The sequence below is a fragment of the Podarcis bocagei genome (genome assembly GCF_964188305.1).
Source record: "Podarcis bocagei genome assembly, chromosome: 1".
Lineage (NCBI taxonomy): Eukaryota > Metazoa > Chordata > Lepidosauria > Squamata > Lacertidae > Podarcis > Podarcis bocagei.
In genome coordinates this window covers 17,922,487-17,928,745 of record NC_138125.1, presented here as the reverse complement: position 1 = coordinate 17,928,745, position 6,259 = coordinate 17,922,487, and the positions used below count along the sequence as shown (strand labels likewise).

Here is a 6,259-nt window from a genome sequence, read left to right as displayed (position 1 = left end):
GCCTCTCATTGGCTGCGCGGCGAGGGAGGCTGCCGGGGATGGGAAGCCAGTGGTTAGGAAAGCAGCGCGGCGAGGGCGGGCCGGAGGACGCGGGCCAAGGCAGCTGGAGCTCCGCCCGCCAGACGCAGGAAGAGCACAAGCGGTGGCTTTGTGTCGGTGCGTTTTTGCGCGCGAGGCTGGCGCGGTGACGGCGCCTTTGGCGATGTGGCGGCGCGGGGAGGGAAAGCGGGAGACGTTTGCGCAGGCCCTGGAGCAGCGGCTGGGTGGATCTCGCGCCCAGGGGAAAAGTGGGAGCAAGGAAGGCGCTTGCCTTGCCGTCGAGGGGGCGCGGGGGGGGGGGGGAGTTGGGCAGAGGCCAGAGACTGAAGAGGACGGAAGAAAGAGCTGCCTGTTGGGTAGCGGGGGGAAGCCCCACTGAACTCCTTGGCATCTCCCTTGGTTCCGAGGATCGGATGCCCAGGATTGCGGGCTGCGCGACAAACCAGCCGATGGGGATGCTTCTGGGGAAGCGTGCAAGCTTCTGGGCAAGCGCGTCCCACCCCCGTCTCTCTGTTACTCTCCAGAGGTATACTGTTTCTCGGCCTGTAGCAACCTGGTGCCCTCCAACAGTTTCCGACTCCAGCTGCCTTTCTGGGGGTGATGGGAGTTGTAGTCCGAAGCTTATGGATGGCACCAGGTTGGCAAATACTGCTGCATCAAGAACACAAGGGCCCCGGGATTAAGGCGAATTTTCTTATGGGGGGGGGGTCCTCATTATGGACCTATCAGCCATGCTTTTTCTCTTGTCCTTCCCCCCCTCCCCACATATAATTGCATATTTGCGTAACCTACATTCTGAAAATGATAAGAATAATAAAATCATGATCCTTGAATATAATTGTTATTTTATTTTTAAAAGACATCTAATAGAATACCTATATTATAATTTATGTGGCCCTTCAGGATTTTGTTGGACTACAAAACCCATCATCCCTGACCATTGGCCAATTGTGGCTGGGAATGATGGGAGATGGAGTTCAGCACCATCTGGAGAGTACATCCTTGTGTCTTAGATGCTGTTGCCAAGAGACTCTTCCAAGAGAGTGGCTTAAGAGAGTGTGTGAAAAGGTTCTTCATATCTTAATGGTTGCACTGAACACCTGCTTGCTAAAGGCATCTGTTGGGCTACTGTGATGCTAGACTAGCAGGGCTGATCTTGCATTCCTATTGGAGTGAGGTGCCATTGGGCTATGACTCACATCTGCTTCCATGAACTTGGGCACTGTTTTTCTGTTTTCTGGGAGAAAGGCAGGCAATCCCCCCCCATCAGTAGGGCATTCACAGTTAAACCACAACAGGGGTTTAATATACTGGCTGGAGCCTTACTATATTAACTGAAGTGCTTCTGAGGGAACGCTACAGTGTAGAGTGTGTCATGTAATGATTAATTTTGACTTGGGATTTTCTTTCCAGACTTTTTGTGCCTATTCGGCATTTACTTAGCCTCAGCAGAATGTTAGGTGCTGCACATAACACAAAAACTATGGTTTGGCCACAGAGGGGCAACTCTTGGATTCGCCATGGCAAGTTACACACGTTTTCCAAGTGTGCCCTTCCCACCACCATCAAGGAGTACAGTGGTACTTTGGGTTACATACGCTTCAGGTTACATACGCTTCAGGTTACAGACTCCGCTAACCCAGAAATATTATCTTGGGTTAAGAACTTTGCTTCAGGATGAGAACAGAAATCGTGCAGTGGCGGTGCAGCGGCAGCAGGAGGCCCCATTAGCTAAAGTGGTGCTTCAGGTTAAGAACAGTTTCAGGTTAAGAACAGACCTCCAGAATGAATTAAGTTCTTAACCCGAGGTACCACTGTATTTCTTAGTCATGCCTTGTGTAACAAATGGAGGACAGCCATATAGTTAGCAGCTAGTTAAGCGACAGCAGCAAGGCAAAAATGCTTCGCTTTTCATATGCCTGACCAGCTCCTTCCTCTATATAGTATCAGGGTTTCCCAAGCTTGGGTCTCCAGCTATTTTGGGACTACAACTCCCATCATCCCTAGCTAGCAAGACCAATGGTCAGGGATGATGGGAATTGTAGTCCACAACAGCTGAAGACCCAAGTTTGGGAAACCCTGTTCTATAGGCAGGAACAGCCAATTTCTGTATTCTTACATCTATTCTGTTCTCCAAACAGTGGTACAGGGCTCAGTTTATTTACTGCACAAACTGGGTCAGGGGCATAAGAAAATTTGCCACCATTTCAAAGTGAAGACTTCACCCTCAGGAAGCAGAGACTCAGGTCCCAAATTATGCATGCATACACCTGAAAGCAAAATGTGTTGTTGTTGTTGTTGTTGTTGTTATTTACCCACCCTTTATCCTAAGGTCCTGGTGCAGGTTACAACATTAAAAGATAGTATTAAAAACAGCTTAAAACAATTGACTGTCCCAGAAATCAGGTGATTATATAAGGAGGCATATTTATTTTTCCTCTGCCTCACTTTTCCTTACAAGTGACTTTCTGTCCCTTGATTAAAATGCAACCAAATGATTTGCCATGCCTTAAACTTTGGTGGGGCTTCTGGGGCTTGATCTGGCCCATCTTCTATTGAACCATCCGTGATTTACAATGTCCTACTTGGATTGGACTACTGGCATCCTGGCCGCCTTGCTTTAAGGCAAATCAATGGCTGCTCTTGAGTTTTTATGGCTCTGCTCCTTTGGCCAAGACTGAGCATTCCAAAAACCATTCGTCATCTTCCGTCGTCTTAGAAGAAAACAACAACCCAAAGGAATCCTGTACATCTGAAAGGCATTTTCGCTGGCTTCCATATTTTGAACCACTGGAATGTTTTAATGTTGTGGGCTCAGGGAACAAAACACACATGCACCCATCTTTTATTATTATTATGAAGGTATCTAATCTTTAGTATCTGTTGAAAAATACACACTTAAAAAAAACAAAAACCCTTGCAAACATTTTTTGCATTCCCCAAATCTTCCAGTAACTTCTAAACTTCAATAATATCCTGTGCTTTCACACAGAACTTTGGGCTTTCCCCCCCCCCCTCTTGCAAAGTGGGATTCTTATTGCTAAAGACTTCACTTCCTACTGTGTGTGCTTGCTTATTGACAAAGGATTGGTCCTTATTATCTATTAACTTTGTGACCCTAAACAGTTCCCACATATGTGATGCCAGTTATTGAAGTTAGAGATGATGACATGTCAGTCGTAAGTTGCCACCTGTGCTAAAAACTTATGACAAGCTTGGCTCTCCCTTTGATCTACAACTTCTGTATACTTTGCGACCATTAAGTGCTTATATTCTTCCTGGAGGCAACCATTTATTATTAGACTTTGGGGTTTTTAAAAAAAGGATTTTCCTCATTACACTCTGGTTGCTTCTACATGACCTGTTTATTGAACCTTTATCTTATTTTGCGGGTTGGGATAGGGGGAGCCCTGTTGTCCTGGCCAGACAGGTTAGTTGAATCCAGCCCCTGTCTCCTAATTTCAGATACATATATCTTTCACAATGCTTGTAACTCGATGTTAGGAATTCAGATATATAAGCTAAATCGGTAAATGGCACCTTGAAATAGGTTAGGGTTGCCACAACAGAATGTCTAGGCACCTTTCCCCCAATAAAATTTATTGTTAATAATAATAATAATAATAATAATAATAATAATAATAATAATAGAATCATCTAGTCCAAGCCCCTGCAATGCAGGAATCTCAGCTAAAGCATCTTTCCCCCAATAAAATTTATTGTTATTATTAATAGAATAATAATAATAATAATAATAATAATAATAATAATAATAATAATAATAATAATAATTAATAATAATAATAGAATCATCTAGTCCAACCCCCTGCAATGCAGGAATCTCAGCTAAAGCATCCATGACAGATGACCATCCAAACTCTGCTTAAAAACCTACAAGGAAGAAGAGCCCACCACCAGTGTGGTGTAGTGGTTAAGAGCGGTGGACTCCTAATCTGGTGAACTGGGTTCGCTTCCCCGCTCCTCCACATGCAGCTGCTGGGTGACCTTGGGCTAGTCACACTTCTCTGAAGTCTCTCAGCCCCACTCACCTCACAGAGTGTTTGTTGTGGGGGAGGAAGGGAAAGGAGATTGTTAGCCGCTTGGAGACTCCTTATGGTAGTGATAAAGCGGGATATCAAATCCAAACTCTTCTTCCAAACCTCCTGAGGGAGACCATTCCACTGCCGAACAGCTCTTACTCTCAGAAAGTTTTTTCCAAATATTTAGTCAGAATCTCCTTTCTTGTAACTTGAAGCCATTGGTTCGAGTTCTACCCTCTAGAGCAGGAGAAAACAAGCCTGCTCCATCTTCCATGTGACAGCCCTGAAGATATTTGAAGATGGCTATCCTATCTCCTTTCAGTCTCCTGTTTTCCCGGCTTTTCATTTCATTTCTATACCACTTTATATTTTAAAGAAAAAAGAATCAAAGCTGTTTACAACAAGTTAAAGCATCAAGTGAAACAACAACAAAACAAATTCAAGCTTGAAGGAAAATATTTCAGATCCTTCTCTAAGGGACATTCTGCTTTCCCCATATTTATTGACCTACTTAATTTATATAGCTGCCCCATAGCAGAAGTACTCTAGGAAGCCAGTGTGGTGTAGTGGTTAGAATGTGGTTAGACTAGGACCTGGGAGATCAGGGTTCAAATCCCCACCCAGTCATGAAGCTCACTGGATGAGTCAATCCTAGCCTTCTAAGCTACCTGGTGGGTTTGGATCTGGTGTAACTTTACACCAGCTTAACCTAACACCAGTTTGGCATAGGATTGCTCCTTAGGTCAATATTTAATGCTCCCATCTACAGAAAGATGAAGCACAGGGCTGTGGGATTGCGCCACTTGTTTGCTGCTGCAAAAAAAATTACGCAAGAGAATTTAGTACAATCCCCTAATTATTTTTCGGTATTCAGGAAAGCCTCATGCTCTTGATGCTATTAGGATAACTCTTTGGCCTAGGCGATAATCTTTTACCTGAGAGCGAACCCCGTGGAACTCAATGGGACTGACAGATTGAGGTTGAATCCTGACAAGGCAGAAGTACTGTTTTGGGGGGACAGGAGGCGGGTGGGTATGGAGGACTCCCTGGTCCTGAATGGGGTAACCTGAAGGACCAGGTGCGCAGCCTGGGAGTCATTCTGGACTCACAGCTGTCCATGGAGGTGCAGGTCAATTCTGTGTCCAGGGCAGCTGTCTACCAACTCCATCTGGTACTCAGGCTGAGACCCTACCTGCCCACGGACTGTCTTGCCAGAGTGGTGCATGCTCTAGTTATCTCTCGCTTGGACTACTGCAATGCGCTCTACGTGGGGCTACCTTTGAAGGTGACTCGGAAACTACAACTAATCCAGAATGCGGCAGCTAGACTGGTGACTGGGAGCGGCCGCCGAGACCACATAACACCAGTCTTGAAAGACTTACATTGGCTCCCAGTACGTTTCCAAGCACAATTCAAAGTGTTGGTGCTGACCTTTAAAGCCCTAGACGGCCTTGTTCCAGTATACCTGAAGGAGCATCTCCACCCCCATCGTTCTGCCTGGACACTGAGGTCCAGTGCTGAGGGCCTTCTGGCGGTTCCCTTGCTGCGAGAGGCCAAGTTACAGGGAACCAGGCAGAGGGCCTTCTCGGTAGTGGCACCCACCCTGTGGAACGCCCTCCCACCAGATGTCAAAGAGAAAAACAACTACCAGACTTTTAGAAGGTATCTAAAGGCAGCCCTATTTAGGGAAGCTTTTAATGTTTAATAGGTTATTGTATTTTAATATTCTGTTGGAAGCTGCTCAGAGTGGCTGGGGAAACCCAGCCAGATGGGCAGGGTATAAATAATAAATTATTATTATTATTCTGAGTAGACACATAGAGCAGTGCGCTGCTATGAATTTTTTTCTTACAGCACGCACATTGTTTCGTGACTATACCCTGTCCCTTGCATGCCTAGCCAGGTGATTCCACCCCCTTAACCACCCACCTTGACGCGTGCCAAGTTCAAACCCTGCCAGTTTGACACAGACATTTTAATGCCGCAATGGGCAAATAAAACCGTGACACGGCATCAGAGATTTTGTTTGAGCTGGCTCTCCCTGTCAAGGTAGCCTGAGTGCAATGAGTGCAATGATTTGGACAGAACGCCAAGGGGTTGTGTCTGCCTAGCAATCAAAATCACCAGATGAGATAATAGTGAGAGAAGCAAAAATTTGGATTGTTTCGTTATGTTTCCTC

At 45.6% G+C, this 6,259-nt stretch overlaps 1 protein-coding gene across 4 annotated transcripts in view; it reads left to right on the top strand.

Moving 5' to 3' along the window:
- Positions 1-6,259, top strand: part of SLC25A47 (solute carrier family 25 member 47) — a 49,407-nt gene that overhangs the window by 1,294 nt on the left and 41,854 nt on the right. For 2 of the 4 annotated variants that reach the window (XR_014008173.1, XM_081194151.1), the window contains exon 1: positions 34-156. The exons of 1 other annotated variant lie outside the window; for it this stretch is intronic. The gene's annotated coding sequence lies outside the window, so the exon portion shown is untranslated. Of the gene's footprint in view, positions 1-33; positions 157-540; positions 566-6,259 lie in introns of those variants that run through there. One more of the 4 variants, XM_081194152.1, reaches the window with a different exon arrangement.